The sequence below is a fragment of the Chrysemys picta genome, chromosome 4 (assembly GCF_011386835.1).
Source record: "Chrysemys picta bellii isolate R12L10 chromosome 4, ASM1138683v2, whole genome shotgun sequence".
Lineage (NCBI taxonomy): Eukaryota > Metazoa > Chordata > Testudines > Emydidae > Chrysemys > Chrysemys picta.
In genome coordinates, this window is record NC_088794.1 from 23,932,543 (window position 1) to 23,953,608 (window position 21,066).

The 21,066-nt window shown below is 51.9% G+C and overlaps 1 protein-coding gene across 2 annotated transcripts in view; it reads left to right on the forward strand.

Moving 5' to 3' along the window:
- The first annotated feature begins 3,684 nt into the window (after positions 1-3,684).
- Positions 3,685-21,066, forward strand: part of PACSIN1 (protein kinase C and casein kinase substrate in neurons 1) — a 55,140-nt gene continuing 37,758 nt past the window's right edge. The window contains exon 1 of one of the 2 annotated variants that reach the window (XM_024111068.3): positions 3,685-3,860. The gene's annotated coding sequence lies outside the window, so the exon portion shown is untranslated. Of the gene's footprint in view, positions 3,861-19,012; positions 19,195-21,066 lie in introns of those variants that run through there. The other variant, XM_005309679.4, reaches the window with a different exon arrangement.

A 21,066-nucleotide genomic window follows, 5' to 3' on the forward strand; every position in this document is an offset into this window, starting at 1 on the left:
CACTCCCCATCCCGGAGCTCCCCTGCAGCCACTGAGCATGCCCGGTGGTGGGACTGAACATGCGCAGGAGCAGGCAAAGTGACTGCTCTCCCTGGCTCTGCCCCTGCCAATGGTCCACACCGGGCGAAACGTGTGACCAGCTGCAAGCAGCACTGAATGCAGGAAATGTTCTACTTCAACCAGGACAGGAGGCCAAAGCGGAACAGGCCCATGAAACCAGGGACTGCAGAGTTGCCAACACTGTATTTCAAAAATAAGGGACTGTTTTCTAGCACCCCCACCTCATCCCTCCTCCTGATATTAATTATTATTATTATTATTATCATCATTGTCATTTTGGAATCTCCTGGAGGGACAGAGTCACCAACACTGAGGTGCTCAAAGGGGCCAGCATACCCAGCATGCAAACACTCCTCAAACAGAGACACCTCCGCTGGCTTGGGCATGTGTGCTGAATGAATGATGGGCGCATCCCAAAGGATATTCTCTACGGTGATTTGGCATCTGGAAAAAGACCCAAAGGATGCTCAACATTGCATTTCAAGGATGTGTGCAAGCGAGACCTCAAAGAAATGGGCATGGATGTGGACAAATGGGAAGATCACACTCAAGACTGCAGCCTTTGGAAACAAGAGCTAAACAATGGTCTCTGGAGTTACGAGAGGAAGCCGTCCAGCTTCTCAGAGGAGAAGGCAGAGCCCAAAGGGTCGAAACATCACCTTTAAATGTGACAGATGCGGCAGCGAATGTCTCTCTTAAGTGGGTCTCTTCAGCCACGTTTGCGGATGCAATAAAACCAACTGAGTGAATTCTTTACCTCTCAGGGCGCATACCTATGGTCTCTCGAGACTGAAGGATGCCTACTACTACATCATTTATAATAATGCTAAGCAGTACTCACCTACATTCGCTAGAGGTATTTCTGCTGCTTTCTGCAACTCCCGTTCTTGTTGTACAGAGATGAAAAAATAAGGGACATCCCTTATACTAAGGGCATGTCGGCAACCCAAGGCAAGAGGTGTGGGAGCTCGTCAAAGAGCAAACTTCATCGCCCCTTAGTCTGCTGGTTACACTACAGAACTTCATGGGTGTTGTTTTATACTGGCCATGCATGGGATTTGGGTTTTTTTTGAGTACAGACGCTGGGTCAGCTTCTGCTCTTGGCTACTGCGGTGTATTGAAAACTGTGTCCAAATTACAAGCTGTCACTTTATGTTTTGGGGTTTTTCCTGCTCCGGCTTCCTGGCTAAGGGGCTCTGTGGGGAAGTGTGCAATCTGGGCCAAGCAGCAGTCTGTTTGCAGGCAGACAGCTTTGAATAAGGTGGGATGAGTTGTTCCTCTCTGGCTTTCTCTCTGTGTTTTATCCTTCCGAATGGTAAGAAATAAAGTTGTGTTATGTTGCAAACTTCCAGCAAGAGTATTTATATTTTTCTCTGACTTATCTGTTTGTATGATGTGAACATAGCAGTTACTGCGGCATAAAACCGTAGCAATGCCACTGACTTCACTGGATTTACATCGGGGAGAGAACAGAATTCTCCCTACAGACTTTAAGAGGTGCTGCTAACCATTTTGTAGGCTTTACTTTCTATTCTCCAAACACAGCTACACCCATCTTCCTCTTAAGTATTAAGAGTAATGCAGCCAACAGGCCTCTCCTGTACTGGGGAGAATTATAATCAAAACTACCACTAGAGGGCATTAAAAATACTATTGTTCAGATTCTCCTCTCACCTGTGGAGCAGTTGCTTGCAATCATCACCAGCAGAATGATTTCCTCATGTTTAATGTAGTTGTAGCCATGCCAATCCCAGGATATTAGAGAGACAAGGTGGGTGACATAATCTCTTTAAAAAAAAAAAACAAGGAGTCCTTGTGGCACCGTAGAGACTAACAAATGTATTTGGGTATAAGCTTTCGTGGGCTAGTTCTAGCCCACAAAAGCTTATGCCCAAATACATTTGTTAATCTCTAAGGTGCCACAAGGACTCCTCGTTTTTTTTTGCTGATGCAGACTAACACAGCTACCACTGAAATAATATCTTTTATTGGACCAACTTCTTTTGGTGATCGAGACAAGCCTTCGAGCACACAGAGCTCTGAAGAAGAAGAGCTCCGTGTGGCTCGAAAGCTTGTCTCTCTCACCAACAGAAGCTGGTCCAATAAAAGATATTACCTCACCCACCTTGTCTTCCTGATATTTAGTCATGTACAGGAAATGCCTATTTGCATATTCAGTCCCCCAGTTTGTGCACATATCATGGGTGGCTGAAGCCTGGTTGTTCACTGCCCTGCATCGAGCACAGTTATTTATACATATGGAGAGTAAAACGCTGCTCTGGCATTTTGGTAGTTTTTCACACCCTCTTTGAACAGGTGTAGGGGGCTCCACAAGAAGCAAGGCCACAGAGCCAGGCCCTGCACATGCAGGTGTAGGCGTGTATGCATTTTTGCACATTGACCTTGGAGCTATGCGTGTAAATACCTGGCCTCCAGAATGTAACGCTGCACCTAGTTGCATAGTAGTTGATTTCACAGGGTGAACAGCAAGATTGATTTCCCTTCCTGATCAATACTGAGCTCACCTAAGTCATTATTTACTGCTTGGGCCAATAAATATTGCAGTTCCCCTCACCCGAAGACAAAAGAACACATTGTGCACTCTGTCAGCTAGCACAACCCTACTGATTTCCCTGGGCTGCATCGGAGTAAGTGAGAGCAGAATTTGGCCTAGCCCCTGCTTATTTGTCCATTACATTTGATTCATGGTCCAGAATTCCTGACCCAAACAACTGACAATGATGCAAGGGAGATAACGCCAGGTCCAGGGGTGACAGAGCGAGGTCTGATCCCAGGAGATGAAGGGAGGATGAGAGCTGCTCTCTGGCTCTGAATCCACCACCTCTACAAGGCAGAGTAGCACTAGGAGGGATCAGGGTCTGTTTACACTGTATATCTTACAGTAGCCCCAGGAACAGAGAAATCGATCTAAGCAAGGGAGAGAACTGTGCATGGCTTGGAAAGCAGGATAGTGGGGATAAGAGGGCCAGCCTTAAGGATGAGAAATGACAGCAAATGTTTGGGGTCCCGAGATTTAGACCAAAGCTGGGCCCCCCAGCAGAATGAGTGGAACTGAAAGGGGTGGCCACGTCCCACCCATTCTCCCTCTGCCTGCACAGAGGGGACTGGAGGGAGGCTTATCAGGTGCTAGTGAAAGCTGGTCTGGGAGCTGAGACTCTGACCATGAGGGGGAGGGAGCAAGAGGTGTGGGAGAGGGAGCAGGGTGGGGTGATGGGGAATAAGGGAATGGGTGAGGAAAGGAGAGACGGGGGAAAGAGTGTGAGTGAGAAAATGAGGGGAGGGCAATGGGAATAGAAGGAAAGTAAAAGTATGTGAGGACGAAGAGAGCGAAGGAAAAGGAAAAGGGAGCAGCAGGAAGGAGAGAGAAAGTGAGGGAGAGAGATAGTGAAAGGAAACTGTATGTGAGAGGGAGAAAAGGAGGGAGGGGGGACCGTCCCACCCAGGAAAGGCAGAGAGCAGCTCTAAGCTTATTCAGTGCCTTTTCTGCAGTACTGTTTTCACCTTGTGCTGCCGGGCGAGTCATCCTGCAGGGCCCAGGCGGGGATTGGCTGGCTAAAAATGCCTCTCTAATCTCCGTGCTGATCTTTACCCCCCTCCTCCCCATCTGCTGTGACCTTCCTGCCAATGTGCAGAGTGAGAGAAGAACCCAGTAGACGTCCCTGGCAGCTGGATCCTATACAGCAGGGGAGGCAGCCAGCCTGCAGGGCCTTCTGCCTGACAGGTGCTGAGACCTCGCCTTTCCACCAGCCTCCCATGGTCTCCGCTGTCACTCCTCGAAGGTACGTCATGGGCTGCGCTCTGATCCCTTGTGGGCAGCGGGATAGGACCGTGGTTTGGGGCTGGCATGTCGGGCTTTTTAACCGGTGACTACACTGGCATGCCACGCTAACCTTGGCTGGGATGAGGGGCCAGGATTGGCAGGTGTGTGTGTATGTGTGTGTGGCTTGCACATTCCTCCAGTTGATCTGCTCTGCGACTCGCCCTAGAAAACGCCTGGGAAGGGAAAGAGGAGGCTAAGGGAGGCCTGTAACTTTCCACTGGGATGGGCTAGTGTCAGGTGGCTGTGGAGAGCCATTAAATGGGGTCAGGTCCTGCTCCTAATCATGGAGCAGCTGGCATTTCATTCCTGTCCACACAGGTGAGTGCAGGAGTAAGACACATGGGGGCAGCTCCACTTGTTGTGTTTCCACTACACAGGCCTGTGCAGCAGGGGATTTCCTGCTCTGTTGTCTGAAATTGCTTGGGGCTGCTCAGCTCAGAGGCCATTTACCTTACCCACTTTGTGGCCTCCCAGAGTCTTTGCTGGCCTGAAAATGATCTAAGGCCCCAAGGCTCAGATATATGTGGAGCATTGTAACACTTCAATAAAGGGGCCAAAGACATAAAATGACAATGAAGGATGTGTTGTCATAGGGGCTACATCTATAAGACACTTACAGGACTCCAGTAGGAGCTGTGTGCACTCAGCACCTGGCAGCCTCAGGCCTATAATGATTGTAGAAGGAGTCTACATAACTTATAACATATGTAGTATGTAATATCTACCATGGACAGTATTACATAGTGTGTACTAAGAACAATGGACTGTATATTATGTACCATGAATCACACATGGAGCCTGTAAGATGTTATCTAGAGTCAAATTCTGGAAAGTGCTGGTTAGAAAACCCCACACATCAACCTCGGGGACTCAAGGATGGGATGGGACTGTCCCTATTATGGCTTCCCCTGCAGAGACCCCTCTGCACACTCCCACCCTGACACGAGCAGAAGAGCAGGACCTTGAGATCACAGGGAAGGATCTGCATATTTATGTGACTATGCCCCTGATCCATCAACAGCCCATGCAAACAGATTATTCCAGGGGGAAGGGGCTGTTGCTGGCTGGGATACAGGTGCACCCAAATGCTGATCTTGCAGCAGACACATGCACTTTTGTGGGGCCATTTTCCATAGGACTAGAATTTGGTCCATAGTGCTGCACAAGTGGTATCCAACCCCCCACCTTTTTGGATGGCTGTAATTATGGTTTGTTCTCTCCTTTCTCCTGGGCACCATCTCAGAGGCGAAAATCTGGCCCCGTTTTGAGATCAGCTGTTCTGCAGTTAGGAAGTAGTCATCTGTGAGCATTCCAGAATCTGGCACTCTCAGGTTGCTACCTCTTTACATTCCCAGTCACACAGAACATAGGAAACAGACTAGAAACAAAAACTGTGTGAAACTGACCAGGCCAGGTTCCTGTCACAGCTGAGCGAAGCACACAGGAAACAAACAGCACGGATGGTGATGAGTATCTAGATTTTTAAAGTTCCTTCAGTTTGTGTTAGGCCTTGTTGGCATCTGGTCTGCACTTGTTTTGCATGCCTGCTTCATGCCAGATTGGTTCAAGCTACATGACTTTGCCACTTACACCCTGGTGTAAATCATACAGCCAGGGCTTAATCCTCACTTGCACCACCTTTCTGCCTCCAAGGATTCTGGGGCTGTCCAGAGGCTAAACCGGCTCAACATTGCCACAATCCAGCCCTGCTTGCATTCGTTTGATGCTCTGTCCCTTCCCTGGCCTGCCCCCTAGGTGGATTGGAGGAAGTACGTAGATTGCATGAAGCTGGAGCTGCACAGAGGGACTCAATCTGAACGGAGGCTCTGGTACTAGGTATAAGAGACCATTGAATTGGGCCCCTGATTTCTGAACCAGACAAAGTCCCATATTAAGGCTTTGGGGAGCCTAAAATTAGCCCCTCCCAAAATCTGGATTCGGACTGGTATTTTGAAGCCAGATTTGAGACGCTAAATGTAGAATTTAGGCACCTTTCGCTGTAGCCTGAGTTTGAGGCCTGGACCCAGTGGGTTGAACTGCGCTTTCTCTTTCACTAGTGCAAACCGACAGTAACTCCGCTGGAGTCACTGGGGTTACACTAGAGGAAGAATAGGCATGAGATGGGAATCAGGCTCAGTGTCTCTGATCACCTACGGATGGTGCAGCAGGGCTTACTTTGTGCCAGGGCTTGCCAGGGCTGAGCCCTGCCACCTCTAGGCTTGGCAGGTCAGAGCCCCGGCACCTTTGGGCTTGCTGCATGTGTTATGAATGTAAAAACATGGCTTGAGCCCTGGCACCTCTTTCATCACAAATTAAGCACTGCGGTTAAGTGAGCAGAATTGAAAGATCCAGGGCAGAACAGCTCTGCTGAGGCAAACAACTGGAAGACATTAAACAACCCAATAGACTAGGAAATTCCCCAGCTGTGCTGGCAGTGGAGGGAGATGACACAAAAGAGATCAGCAGAAAATCCCCATCACTCCTCACCCTAGGCAGCTGCAGCAAGTATGAACTTCCCAGGCTCCCATGTCAGGCTGTCTTTGGCTGGCTGGTCTCCCTAGGCTGGCTTTGGTATTCCATCTCCGTTTCCAGTGTCAGAAAACCCCATCTCCTGAGAATTGTTGTCTAGAGACTCTACGGCCTAGACATGTCAGCTGAATGCGGGTGCAGGCTCTGGCTGTAATCTGAACTGGCTTCTCCAGTGACACATTAGGCTCCGTCTTCAGGCTGCAGCCTGTATCAGAGACTCCAGGGTGCATTACTGCCTGCTGCTTAGTATCCACGGGCTCTCACTGGGCCTGTATCACATATCCCAGATCGGTGCTGCTGACTCATGCTTAACACACACAGGCTGCAAGTGCAGGTAGTATTAGCAGCTGTCCTCTGCGGCAGGTGTAACCAAGGGGAGCCATTATCCCTCTCCTTTCACACCAATACTGCTGCAGCGTTTGCTCTGGGATATCTGTGTGGAGCAGGAGCTGGTAGAGGAATCATCAGGGTCTCTCTGTGCACACACAGCAGGTGTGTGGAGTGAGGAGAGCACTCTGTGCCACTGCGCTGGGAGCGCTGATTCCTTGCTGGCCAATGGCAGTGCTGCTAGGCCTTTACGTTCTCCAAGTCACTGGCCACACACGGTGCTACCCATTCACCTTCTCTGCCCTGTTTGTAAGAAGCTGGCAGTAATTGTCTGCAATACCCTCCCCAGGTAACATGCCTATTGGGAAAGGGCTAAGCAGGTTCTACCGACTCACTATTGCAGGTAGTTACCTCCTTTGATATAAGGGAGATGGGTGTGGCTCTCTGAGGAGAGAGCAGGATCTAGGGTGTGGGCTGAGCCATCCTAAGGGAGGAGCCCTGGGAGCAGGCAGGCAGGCCTGGGGAGAAGGTCTGAGCTGATCTTGATATTCTATTACTGTTACTTCCTTCATGAATAAAGCCAAAGCCCAGGCAGGAGGTGAGTTTGTACTTGACGCGGTGTGTGGGCTGTGTTTATAGATCAGGTTGGGAAAGGCACCTGCACGCACTCTTCTTAATGGTACAGACTCCTTTAGCTACTTTGCTTTACAAATGCATGTCACTTCCACCTATTCATGGCAAAGATTATCCATTTGCTTTGTTAGTGATGCTACTACTGCGGCTATAGAAATGTGATAGCTCTCAAATAGAGAGATGCTGGTGGAGTCTGAGGACACTACCTGGACTGGCCTTTGGGGTTAAGACTTTATCAAGTCATCCTGGTTGAAATTCACAGCCTCTCTACCTCTCGTACTGACTTGGCCCCCATCGCTGAAGTATCTGAGCGCCTTCCAGCCTCTAGTATAATTATGCTCCTAACCCCTGCAAGCAGAGCAGGGCTATTGTCTGCATAGTACAGATGGGGAACTGAGGCACAGAGACTGAATCACTTGCCCAAGGTCACACAGGGGGGCCTATAAACTCTGGCTCCCCAAACCTAGGCCACTACCCTAACCCCTCCTCCCCCACTTGCACGCAGACTCCAAGCAAATGGGCTTTGTACAGGGAGATTCAATGGAGCTGGGCAGAGACAGGCAGGATGCAGGGCAGCCATAGACTGTTGTCTGAAATAGTAGCCACTCCCCATTTACATTGCCTTCATCTGAGTTTCCAGGCACTGGATCCATCTAAGTGTAGTTTGAGTGAACACTGGGACAGCCACTTCAGGCCCCACCTCCCTGCTGCCCGAGGAGATGGCTTGCTCAGGCAGTGCCATGGCTGGGAACTGGAAAAGGGAGCAAGAAGAGTCCTCTGAGGAAGATTAAAGCAACAAGATCATCAGCTCAGCCATAACAGCTGCCTGGTGAAATGGTGCTGACCACCCTGCTGGGCTGGGACCTTCCTGTCCCTTATCTGAGCTGTCTCCTCCAGTTGACAAGTGCCTGTCACAATGGGTCAGGTCAGCCGACCTGATCTTTTTCAACCATGTTTGCCTTGGCCTTGTTTCCTGGAGGACTGGTGATTAATAGGTGGCTTGTGCTGATAAAGCTGCCCAGGGAGGCAGGATAGACTTAATAGTAAAAGCATTGCGAAATGCAGGCTAGGTGGTTGCTGTGCATTATGGGAAACTATCAATTAGCTAGGTGTGTGAGAGAGAAAGAATGAGTGAGTAACAGAAGAAGAGAGAAAGGCCGGGGGAGAGCGGCAGAGAGATAAAGAGAACGAGAAAGACACAGAGAAGATGTGGCTACACTAAGAGCCTGGAATTGCACCAGGTCTGAATTTAGCCCTAGGTGGAAACCGCTGCTGAGATGTTAATGGCCCTAAGTGTCTGGTTCCTGAACTTCTCCAGCTCGTCCCTCACAGAATTATTCTTGCACATCCACGCACCATGCATCCGCCAGCCATGGCTGCTCTCAGTGCATTTTCAAACTCCCGAAGCACCTCTCTCACAGCACCTGGTGTTGCTTCGGAGAGCAAGGATCAGATGTAATCCAGGTGGAAGGCAAGGCATTGTAGGATGGAGCTGGGAGAACTGGCTGACCCAGAGCAACTGGAATGTGCCTATCTCCTTGTGCATACTAGGAAGAAAACTTTGCAGACAGCACTGTCTGTGCCAGATCTAATCTAAAGACTTTGTCCCAGGTGTTGCAACCAGCAAATACAATTGATGTTTGTGAAATGCCTAGGAGGGCTGTTGTGTGCGGATACAAGGGTCGGGAACGGAGATCAAGGTGCTCCAGTGGTTTGCTGCTGTGCCTCTTTAAATAACACAGACAGGCCCCGAAGAAGAAAGAGAGGCTCAATTTTCACTCCAAGAAGCATGACCCTTGCATGCTTAGCATCTTGGAGCAGAGTTTTCAGCCCAGCAGTGCTCTCCAAAAGCCCTAAAGGCATCTGGGTGTGAGAGGAATCACTAACCAACTCTCCCGCAGTATAGGCTACCTTTAGGTTTCTCCTGTGTGTGGAAAGGTGGCTAGTGAAGCATGCTAGCTGGGAAAGGCATGACGTCTGCAGCACAGTGCCCGGCTATGCCACGGACACAGATCTGGGAGCAACCGAGCGAGGTTCTCTGCTCCTCAGGAGAGGGAGCGGTGCAGCACCCCCTGTATGTCTCAGTGAACAGAGCCATATTTCAGCAGCTTCGCACGATGCTAAGTGCTCCTTTGCCTGCATGGAAGGGGCACACTGTAAGGTCAGGTACGAGCAATGCAGGCAGAGCTGGGATTTTTTGATTCCAGAATTGGCTTGTCCCAGCCTGGAAGGAAACGCTTTCCAGACCAACCCGGCGACCTGCTTTGCCACACAGCAGACAACCAGGGCTCAGAGTGTGTGAATTTAAGGCCTTCTTCCTGCCCCATTCAAGCCAATGAGAGCTTTGCTGAAAGCAGGATGAAGCACTTAGTGCTAGTGAAATGGGCCAGATTAGCAGCCCTGAAGATCAGAGTCCCCTGCCCACGGAGCTGATACAGTACAGGCAGGTGGCTGGACAGATTCCTCTATGCTGACTCCACCACTCACCTGTTATCCCTGTGCTGTCCGCGCTGGGTATTGACTGCACCTCACGCTTCACTTGCAATAGACACATGGCTTACAGCAGCCAAGCAGCTTGGTGGCCAGCGTGCTGCCGGCGCTGCATAAATCATGCATCATAAATAGCAACCTGCCCCATGTGCCAGGGGAGCAGTGGGACATGGAAAGGTCTCATGGTTACAGTTGCCGAGGAACCACCTCCTCCGCTTGCTTGATATCCAGAGACCGGCAAGGACCTACGTGGGAGAGAGGGTGGAGAAGAAGGAGCTGAAAACCAGCCCTGTGATTCCCATGCTAATCTGGGGATTTCTTCAAACTGGAACGTACTACCCCTGTGCGTGCCCCTCTGTCCACCGCCGCTTTCCTTTCCTTCGTGAAAATAAATCACAGCTCTGGATCAGCTGTGGCAGCCAAGTCCAGCATGCGATTGCTTGGTGGCCTGTGGGAAATAAGTTTGGGGAATCTCTGTCCAGCTCTGAGTGGGACAAAAGTTCCCGTGGCTAAACACGTCTCTGCCTTCGGGACTGACTGACCTCTTTGTTGGCAGTCCCAGCAGACAGGTCAAGGAAGGGGACTGACCTGCCCTCTAGCGTTGGTCCTTCTAGATCAGGGTGAGGTCTGTTGCCCTGAAATAAGCTCACCAAGCCTGACCTGCAAGCATAGGCATAGTTTGACTTCTATATTTGGGGGGGGACAGCTCCAGCCAGGCCAATGGGGCCATGCGTGTGGGGGGGGACAAATTCCATGCCTGCCCAAGGCTTCCATTCCCCCACACCCCCCAACTATGCCCAGGCCTGCAAGCATCCCCAGCTCGGCGCCTTTGCACCTGATTTTCAGAAGTACCAAGCACCTAACTCCACTAGGTGTGAAGGGGAGCTGTGGGTGCTCCATGCTGCCGCTGAGAACTATGCCCAAAGTGCCTCACGTTGGGCACTCAAAAACTCAGCACCCAAAATCAGAGGCCATTTTCAGCCATGCTTAGCCTTAGTCCTCTGGGGAAACACAAGAGGAGCTGGAACAAATCTTGCTTCCTAGCATCACTAACATGAGGGGCCTTGTATTTTGGCCCAGGCATTTGACCAAGAGTCCCTTTGGAACAAAGGAGAAGCTGTACCCAGCTGTAAGGCCTTGTATACGCAGGGCCCATTGTCTCACTGACGGGCGCTGCGAGGATCTGCATTGCACTGGTATGCTACACTTTGCAAGTATAAACACTGCTGGAGCGTGATGGAGTTCATTTTATTCCTGTCAGCAACTATGACACACAGGCCATGGGATGCCAGGGCAGGATGGTTTGTGGTACTGGGGAGATAATGTTTACAATCTCGCTCCAGACTGAGACCTCCAAACTCATTGCACGTGTGATCTAACCCAGGCTTTGACAGCTGAAAAGTTAGCACTGTGCCTCAGCACCCCTCTGCGTCCCACCACTTTACCCCGCAGGGATATTTGCCTTCCTTGAGTTTTCTCCCCCCTTGCTTCTGCCAGTGGCAGCGGGGCCTTAGTTCACAGGAAACTTCAAGCTGGGAAGTCCGACTGCAGCCATGTTGGCAGCATTTTTTTGCAAAGCGAGGCTGGAACCTGTCAGTTTGTGGGAGGGCAACACCGTGGCGCTGTCAGACAGGCATTGGTGAATCTGCCAGCCCCTTTCCTCTTTAGATATGGACTGAAGTAGGTCAGCCTGGGAGCTGCTTTTGGACAACACATAAAACAGTGTCATGACTACTCATGATCATTACAGATCCCATGGCACTTTCTGCAGGAGTAGGAGTGCTAATCCCAGCATGCCATTCAAATTCCAGTTCAGGCCTTCCGGCTCTGCTTCCCTTAATGATCTCTCTGCATGTCCTAAACTGGTGATCTGCATTGCTATATGTGGTTAAAAAGCCTCTGCATCCCACCCCAGAGGTGGCTGCATTTTGGTGGGGAATGAAGTGCCTCCTATATCCCTTACCTGATTCACAAGGGAGTTACGAGACTAAACTGCTAAGTGCTTTGAGATCCTTGGAAGAGAGATGTTATAAAATGTGCTAAAAACTTCCATTATAATCACAACTCAACAGCAAGGTATCCTGGTATCCTCATACATAGGACAGACACCCCTACCTTCCCCCACACTGTGTGCCTGCTGCTCAATTGCCATATATGGGCCAGGAGCGGAGGTGGAAGTTATTACTTATGATTTATTTGTCTTGCGGAACTGCCTAGGAGTCCCAGTCATGGACCAGGACCCCATTGTGCTAGAGGTTCCGATCTGAGTACTGTACAGCATGGGTAAAGGGACAGAGTTTATGTTGGTGTGGAAATGGGAGTGGGCAGGCTGGGGCAGCAGTGCAGTCTAGTGGATAGTGCATAAACCCAGTAGTCAGGAAACCCAGCTCTGGCCCTGCTACATTGTGTGGTGCTGGGTGAGTTCCTTTACCTCCGTGCCTATATTTCTCCTTCTATGCTTTCCGATCTACAGCTAGAAAGTGTTCTTTCTACCCATAGAAGTGCTAAGTATTATTACTGAGGGCACATTAAGTTTGACAGGGCAAGAATGGGAGCCTGTTATAGAACGCAGATAGGAGATGGGGGTAAGGGGCAGAGTTAAGGTTAACTGAGAATGCCCTGCTGCTGCTGTGATTAATTTCTCTGTGCCAATTTTGCATTCAAAAGATTTAAAAAAAAATACTTTTGCTGGAAATAAACACATGCAAGCTTCAAATGGGAGTCAGGCCCCTAACCTGCTTTGGCGCTTTTGGGAATCCCACGAGGCACCAACTTGCATCTTTAGGTGCCTAAATACCTTTGTCAACCTGACCCCTTAAGAAGCAAGCAGTTTGCAAATCAAGGGCTTAGTTTACCATTGCCCTGCACCTTAGGCCATCATTTTCACCATTGCAAAGTGCAGGGCCGGCTCCAGGTTTTTTGCTGGCCCAAGCCAAAAAAAAAAAAAAAAGTCCGGAGTGCCGCCGCCGAAGCAAAAAAAAAAAAGAATGCTGCCCCTTGAGAAGTGCTGCCCCAAGCACATGCTTGGGATGCTGGTGCCTAGAGCCGGCCCTGGCAAAGTGTGTGCAAAACACAACCGTTCTGGTGGACATCACTGCATAAGGCCCAGGCCAACAGAACCCGAGCCTAGGTCCCCCCAGCAGGAATCGGTAGCAGAGCTGAGATCTTGGGCACTAAGCGAGTTTCCTTTCCAGCCCTCACAAACACAGAGCATTGTGCAGCCAGCCGCTTTGCCAGAAAAAAATCGAGTCCTTTGTGTCCCAGGCCGTGCCCCGGAAGGAGCTCTGGAGGATGGCTTTAGGGCTGGTTATTAGCAAACAAAAGGCAGATTGTTTTGGTGGGGGCCAGGCTTCTGGCAGCACCTGCACAGCGCCGGAGCCCTTCACAATGGCTCGCTTTCTGAGTAATCGCTGCAGCGGGCCCAATTATCAACTGTTCCTAATTAGAGATGCAAATAGCCCTGCGTTTGCATTTTTGCTGCAAGAGGGAGAGGGCTCTTGGGATCTGCAGCTGGCTGTGCACATCCTTGGCTGGAAGATGGAGGCGGCTCAGGGAGAAGGGCAGCACGGTCCCAGAATAACCCCAGGGGCCCTAGAGTCACCCACAGCGTGATATGCTCCGTACTGAGTGCCGTACGGAGCATGCGCAGCCTTCGCCCCTGGATTTATGGCAAGTCCTGGGCTGTGTTCTCTTGTCTCCTGACTGCAGGATCAAATGGGAGGCAGAGCTGAGGGTGGCAGAGATGGGAAAAGAGTCAGCCCAGATCATCTGTCACTGCTGTCCATGTCATGCATCTCTTAGACATTCTAGGATGGCACGTTTGAAGAATAAATCAGACCGGTGTTAGAGGAGACCATGTAAGGTTCATTATTTGGGGTGCAGCCTGCCTCCTCATCACGCCTTCCCTTCCTCCTTGACCCATGCACCCAGACAGCAGCAGAGCCTGAACACCCATGTTAAACTGGGGACTGCCTTACAGATCAGGGCCTGCCACTGGGCTGGCGTTCCCTGTGGGCCAGGGGTCTCAGAAGCTGGAGTATGAACCTCCTCCTCCCCCTCTCCTATCCTGCCCTCTTGGGAAGCTGACCCAGTAACTGGGCTAAGGAGGAAGTTGTGCGTGAGTCACTGTTGGCAAACAAACCAAACCCGTCCCCACCCCTCTGGTGCCTGAATTCCACCTTCATTAAGTAGGTTCCATTATGTGGCAGCCCCTGCTCCGGCCAGTCATATGGTGGTAACCTGAGCACCCCTAAAAGGAGCTAGTTTTGCCTGAGCTTTGGCAAGGTGTGAAGTCAGTTGGTGAAGCTCTGGCAGTATGGCAGGGCTGGACCTGTGCCTGTGTGGACTCCAAGATTTACTCATACAATTCAACCGATGCAGTGAAGTCTTCCCATACAGTTCTGTGCTGTCTGTCTTGAGCTGAGGCCCCCCTGCAATACCAGTTCCAGAATCCCCTCCCCAACAGATCTGCCAATGCACCTCACTCCTGCCCTGCAGCTCCCCCTGCTAAACCAGTCTCGTGCCCAACCACAAGCATGTGCCGAGGGTTGTAGACTGGGAAGGCATCCTCTGGGAGAAGGGAACCAGGCCACAGCAATACCCAGAGGAAAGCCTGCTCTGAGAAGGCTCATCACCCAACCCTAAGTTCCTCCTGCTTCCTGGCTAGGTGACACACTTCTGCTGCCAGCCCTTGGTCCTCCTCACCACAGAAGGTTAAATCCATGAAGCCGGAGTCACCTTACAGCAAGGTGCAGTCTCCCAAGCCAGAGGCTGTGGAACGAAGCAGCGGCTGTATGGCCAAACGGCAGTGTGGTGCGCAGCCCCTAGCCCTGGCAGTTCCCAGTGGAGACATTGAGAGTGAATACAAAGAGTATAGCGCAGGGAGGTGGACTGAGGATCCAATGAGTGAGGAAAAAGCTCAGAGCAAACCCTGCGTGGCCTGAGCAGTGACATTCCCCAGGAAAGTGACGGTATACAAGTAGCCTCTTCTGCCCAGCACTGCTCTTTGTCGTGTATCTTCATCTCAGATCTCTGGCTCTACTGATCCAATGGAGCCTTTGCTGGCCTTAGCAACCCACCTATGGGAAAGGGAACTCCATTCTACTCTGCCGCCTGTGTCGAACTGGCCAATAACTTCTCATTTCAGAATCTCCGTGGCTGGTGATGGCGGGAGTGGCAAATAGAACCCGGTGGAGTTTGTTAAAGAATTTGTTAAATCTCGCTAACCCTGGGACTCTAACCCAGATCTGTAATTGACCAATGAAGCCACACTCTGTCAGGTTTGCAACATCACCTCACGCCCATTAGGGACTTCACTAGTGCTGTGTAGGTGCCCAGATTCTACAATGATGGGCAGCAGTATAAAACTCTAAGCTAAATCGATTCCTTGGAATAACGGTATTTTACATTTCTAAAGCACCTTTCATCCTGAAAGAGCCTCAAACACTTGATATACGCTATATGCCTAGTGCTGCTGAAATGCAGCCACCTCTGGGGAGGAGAGTAGCCGCCGGAGGAAAGAGGGAAGTACAAGTCAAGGGGTGTCTGTGTGTGTGTGGGTGGGTGGGTGTGTGACAACCTGAAATGAGGAGGCTGGGAAACAGGAGGCCAGCTGAAGGGTGCTGAAGACAGAGAAGCCCACTCATTAGGAAGTCAAATGTGCTCTTTGGAAGAAAGATGAGATTGCGATTGAGAAAGGAGCCACACAGGACCGGGTTTATGTTCTCAGGGCAACTTGATCTTCAAGCTCCTGAACAACACAATAACCCTGGCCATCTGAACAGTTTCCTTACTGCAGCTGCTTCCCGGGGGAGCTTCTATTACTCAGCCTAAAATGCCAGCCAGCCTCTTACTAGTTTTAATGTCCTGTGTGCCTCCCGTTAGCCAGGCTGGAACATGAAAGAGAGGCATTAAAGCAGCTTTAGAGCAGAGGGGACATTGTCCCAGCTCCTGTCTCCAGCAGAACATCTTCCCTCCATGGGTCTCAGCCCCTCTCGCCAGGGTTCACCCTGCCACTAGGGCTAGCCCCTATGGCCCAATCCCAGCCTGGTGTATTGGCTCCTTGTTTGGAAGGTGGATTCTGTAGGCTTCTGGTGGAGTCTCCTTGCTTTGTTCTCTTTTGTGCCTCTCGGTCCCTCTGTGGGCCCCACTCCTTTGGCTGGTGAAGTGGGCTGGCTTGACATCCCGGGATGCCTCTGCACATCCACAGAGGAGGTTCAGCCTGGGCAGCAGCAGGGCAAGCTTCCCCAGCGGCACCCCCTGCTCGCGTGCTGGCCTGAAGGAACCATCTCTAGAGCTCTAGAGGACCGGATGTGACAATGGGGGCACCCGTGCATTGGGATCAGGACTCAGACCCACCAAGCTCGCTTCACACAGGCTACCAAGCAGCGATCAGATGGTCATAAAATTTCCTCGATACCAGCTTGATCTGGATTCACACTTGCGATTTAAAGAGACAACATTCTCTCTAGCCTATTACCAATCCCCTGAGCTACACAGGCCCCTTTTCACTGTGCCTGTGCCTGGGGGAAGAGGAACTAGCGTCGCTTCCTCTGGCACATGTACCAGGTTATTCACAGGAGGGGCTGTTGTTTCCTGCCTACATTCGCATGCCTTAACGCAGATAAGTGACATCAGTGATGAGGCTGCAGATCAGATTCTCCCAACAGATGGCTCTGGTTTGGGTCTCCCTCAGTAACGCTTTAAAGGCATCTGATGGGTCTTTCTATCTGCAGCAGACACAGAGCTGCCCACTGAATAAGGCTCCTCCTGCAGCCTGGCTGCCGATTCCCATGCAGTAGGTGATATGATCCCTATTTACACTGTAACAGGAACCATGCTGGATCTGCTTGGAGAAAACAAGAGAGAGAGAGCGAGCGCATGCACTATAGGGAGTGGAGGGTGCTAAGGGAGCACCGGGAATGCTGCCTCTGGGATGTTGGCTCTCCTGGGAACAGAATACATGCTAGCTGGCCCATGCTGCTGTTCTGATGGGATCTAATAGATGCAAACCCCAGTGGCCCAGAACCCATTCCTGTCTTTCCTAGGTGCTTTGGAGGGAGGACAATGGGGACTGAAGGTAAAGAGGAGAGAAACAAGCAAGTTGAGGATCCTCGGTCCCTCAGACATAGGGCCCTGGGGTTCCTCACTGACTCTATATTAAGCTTCTGTAGGCTGGGGAGGGAAAACTCCCTGCAGCACTATTCAGGGAAGAAAGGAACATGGTTTTCTCCGGCTCCCGTTCCAGTAATATAAAGAAACGCAGCCCCAATGCACTCAGCAACCAGTCTCCAGACAGGATTGGAGACGTGGCCCCAACTGAGACACCCGTGCCCATTGGAGAAGCTTGGATCCAGGCCCAATTCTGTTTAGAGCTGACTTTATTTATTGAGGGAGGCCTCCCTCTCCAAATATTGCCACTGGCCCTTTCACTCCAATCTGGGTAGCTGCAAAGGAAGGAACAGGCAGAGGGGATGTCACCCGCTGACAATGAGGCTGCACAGCTTGATGCTCCATTTCCACTCGCCTGGCTTCCTACATGGAAGACTTTAAGATGGAATCCCTACCCCCGGAGAGAGTTTATCCCTCTCTGCTCCCTTCCCGGCAAGATCTGATTAGAACTGCAAGCCAGACACGGAAGCAGGGCAGATTGTCACTGAGCGAGCTCTCTGGAGAGAAGAGAGTTCTGGCCTACCAGCATTAAACAAGGAGCTCAGATGCCTGTTCAGACCTATTGCTTGGTGCCTAGCACATGTGCACTTGGGATTCCCGGCACCTGTTGTAAATAGGGCACGAGCAATGCCTGCACTCTCCCTAGAGAACGTGCGTCTGGGACAAAACTAACCTGATGTTGCAGTACCTTCAAACAGCAGAAGCCATACACTAGGTCTTAATGCTAACAGCCATGGTCAGGCAGAGATGGGGTGCTAGGAGTCCCAGACCTCCCAAAATGCTGAGGAACACAGCAGGGTTTCTAAATTGTCTCACTGGTGGTGGAAGGTCCAAGCTCCCCCCTTTTTAAGGCCGATCGCTAGGTGTATTTAGCAATGCTGATGCACCAGGAGGATCATGAAATAAAGTGATGACCAGGGGTCAGACGGGGCACTGGATCAGTTCACTGTGATTTCTCCATGGAGACATTTGTTAAAATGCCTTAGGTCAGAGGTGAAAGGCGTTTGGTGGGTCTCAGCGTAGCTCTCCATGAGCCTTTGGCTAGATCACAAGAACTACGATGACCTCTGGGATAACTGGGCAAAGCCGGCAGGCTCTGGGCAGGATAGGCCTACGGCTGGAATAGCAGAGGATGCTGAGAGTCAGCATTAAGGTGCATTTGTAGAGCTGTGTGGGTACAGGACTGGTTCAGCAGATCAGGACAGAAGTTGAGTTGGGAGGCCAGGACTAGAATGTCGGGGTAGCACAGGTCATAAATAATGTGCATAGGCAGAGCTCCATGTCTGTGCAGATGTTCAAGGAGGTGAATTGATATAACTGAATAAAGGGAACTGTGCGGAGTGCATAATCTGTCCATGCCTGGCAGTACCCAGTGATCGATTCATCCCTTCCTTACCACGGCTCGAAAATTCATCCGATTAGTGCAATGCAATAAACCCAAACAGGTCAGAACTCATCATTCCATTCCCCTCCATTTGCAGCTGTGGATTGCCTGAGTGCGTTTTTCATTTTTAACTACTGGGTTTGCACACATGCAAGCCAATGTGAGTGTGAAGGTGGCTCATGGGTGCACGGCAGGGTGAGCATGGTCATACAGACAGACACACACACCAGTGCAAGCATGAAGGCTGTGCATTTACACGTGCTCATGTGAGCATCAACTTCACACATGCATGAGCAGGAGGGTCACACGCGTGTGCACATATGCCAGTGTGAGGGTCACGCGTGTGTACACACGCCAGTGTGAGGGTCTCAGCAGCACTTGTGACTGCTGCGCACGTGTGCAGTGCCCGAGGATGCGGGTGCGCACGGCGGATGGCACCTGGGCCCGCGGGGGGGCCTGGAGGGGCGAGAACCCGCGCGTGGCCGGGGCTCGCTGGAGGTACTGAGCATTACCCAGTTGCCATGGAAACCAGCAGAAGGAGGTGGGCGGCTGCGGGAGGAGGCAGGCAGGGAGGGAGAGAGGGAGGGAGCGCGCGCCTCGCCTGCAGTCCTGGCGCGGCTGCTTCATTGCGAGCTCGGCCGGCGGACGCAGGAGCCTGGCGCCCCGCACTCTCCCTCTGCTCTGCTCCCCCAGGCCTTGCTCCCGCCTTGCACCCTTCAGCAGGGGGCGGCTGCTCTATGCGCGGACGGGGACGCCCCAGGTAAGCGCCTCGCCTCCGGCAGGGAAATGCACCGGGGGGCCCCCTCTCTGCGCGCCGGGCTGCTGGCCAAGGGAGCAAAGGTCCCTGTGGTGCTCGCTGCAGCCGGAATGGGTGGGGGGGGGGGGTGTCCAGCTGTCCCAGCAGCAAGCTGGCAGGACCCGCTGTGCTGCAGCTGGGCACCTTTCTCCCCCACCCCCCCCTAAAAAAACCCTGGAGATTGGGTGGGGGGGAAGACAAGGATTGGGCTTTCTCCTGCAGTGACCTCCCTGCTCGGACGGTAGTTTTGCAAAAGGGATGCTGCATCCCCGACCCCCACCCCCTCCCTACAGTGGAGACACACGGGTCTGGTTCCCACCTGCCAGTTTCTACCTGCAGCACCGGAGCGGTGGCCAGGCTGCGGTTCATGCATCGCGGGGAAATGGGGGGAGGGAGGAAATCTGCTAAGGCCAGGTCTCCCCCTCCCTCTCTCAGCTTCCCAAAAGCCGGTTGCCGGGGAAGGGATGGGGAGAGCGGGTCATAAGAGGAGATGGAGCAGCTTGCAGCCCTGGGGAGGGGGGATCTGGTCTGGCACCTGGCAGGCAGCTTGCAGGAAGGGCTCCTGGTTTCTTTTCCTGAGGGTAGGTGGTGCAGTGGCTGGTATTCCTAATTATAATGATAAATATTTTGCTCCGATACTGATCTTTCTACTCAGGCTCTCTCTGCACTATCTTCTGTAGAAGACACCTCCCTTCTTCATTTCCACCCCCCCACACACACACCGGTTACCCCCATCCCTTACAGCTCCCCCTGCACCCTGCTTTCCTTTGAACCATGCCCCTCAATCCTCTCTGAACCAATCCCAGCCAGCAGCCTCTGGCCAAGAAAGGTTTGGTAGGAGCCCTTTCTGAGCTGCTCATCACCCCTCAAGCAGCCAGCAGAGGTTGCCAGTGAGTAGTGAGGTCTCCTGCCAGGGCAGAACGGGCTGGCTCTACAAACAGGAGTTCCCAGCCCTTGCCAGTCTGGCCCAGGGAGCAAGAGGCCACCTCTGGGAAGGGGAGCTGGTTTGAACGCCAGAGGGCAGGACACAAGGTTACCCAGAAAGCCCTGGGTGTTCAGCATGCTGCACTGAAGCTGAACAGATGGAAGACCATGTTCATTCCTGTGACACATAGAGAAGGGAAAGCCATGGGATGGACTAGTCAGAACGGGGGCCTGTCCCGACTGCTGCATCCTACAGAGGAGGGAATAGGCCAGGTGCTTACAGAGGGGGTGTCCAGGCTCCAATTCACAGGTCTGAGAGCAAGTTGGGATCCTCAAAATCTGCTTATCACTCTGCCATTGACTCGCTGTGTGACCACGGGCCAATCATGTCACTGCTCAGTGCCTCAGTTTCCACATCTATAAAACAGAGATACTTCCCCCTCTGTCACGGGGGTTTGTGAGGATTAACCGAACCCTGGCCCCTAAACCTGCCCCATCTCTACTAGCAAAGCTACCATCATCCTTGCTCCTTCAGACTCACAGCACCCTTCACCCCTCCCCCTCCTTCCCCTCCCACATTAACACCATCAGCACCAGATTCCTACACAAAATCCCTTCCTGCCCAGGCTTTGTCCAACAAAACCGAAGTCCTAGCCCTGATCCGTCTTTCACCTCCAGTACTGCAGCCTCCTCCCTGCCCCAGCTTTCCCAACCCCAGCCCATCTGGAAGGCAGTTCTGACAACTTCCAGCCCCATCTCAAATCCTTATGCTGCTTCCCCCTCACCGTGGTCCTTGTCCTCATCTGCAAAGCCCGACAGAATGCATCCCCTTCTCTCTCCCCGACCTTGTCTCCTTTGACTCCCCATTCGATCCTTTCACTTCATAGAAAAGCAGCTAAATTAACCACCCCT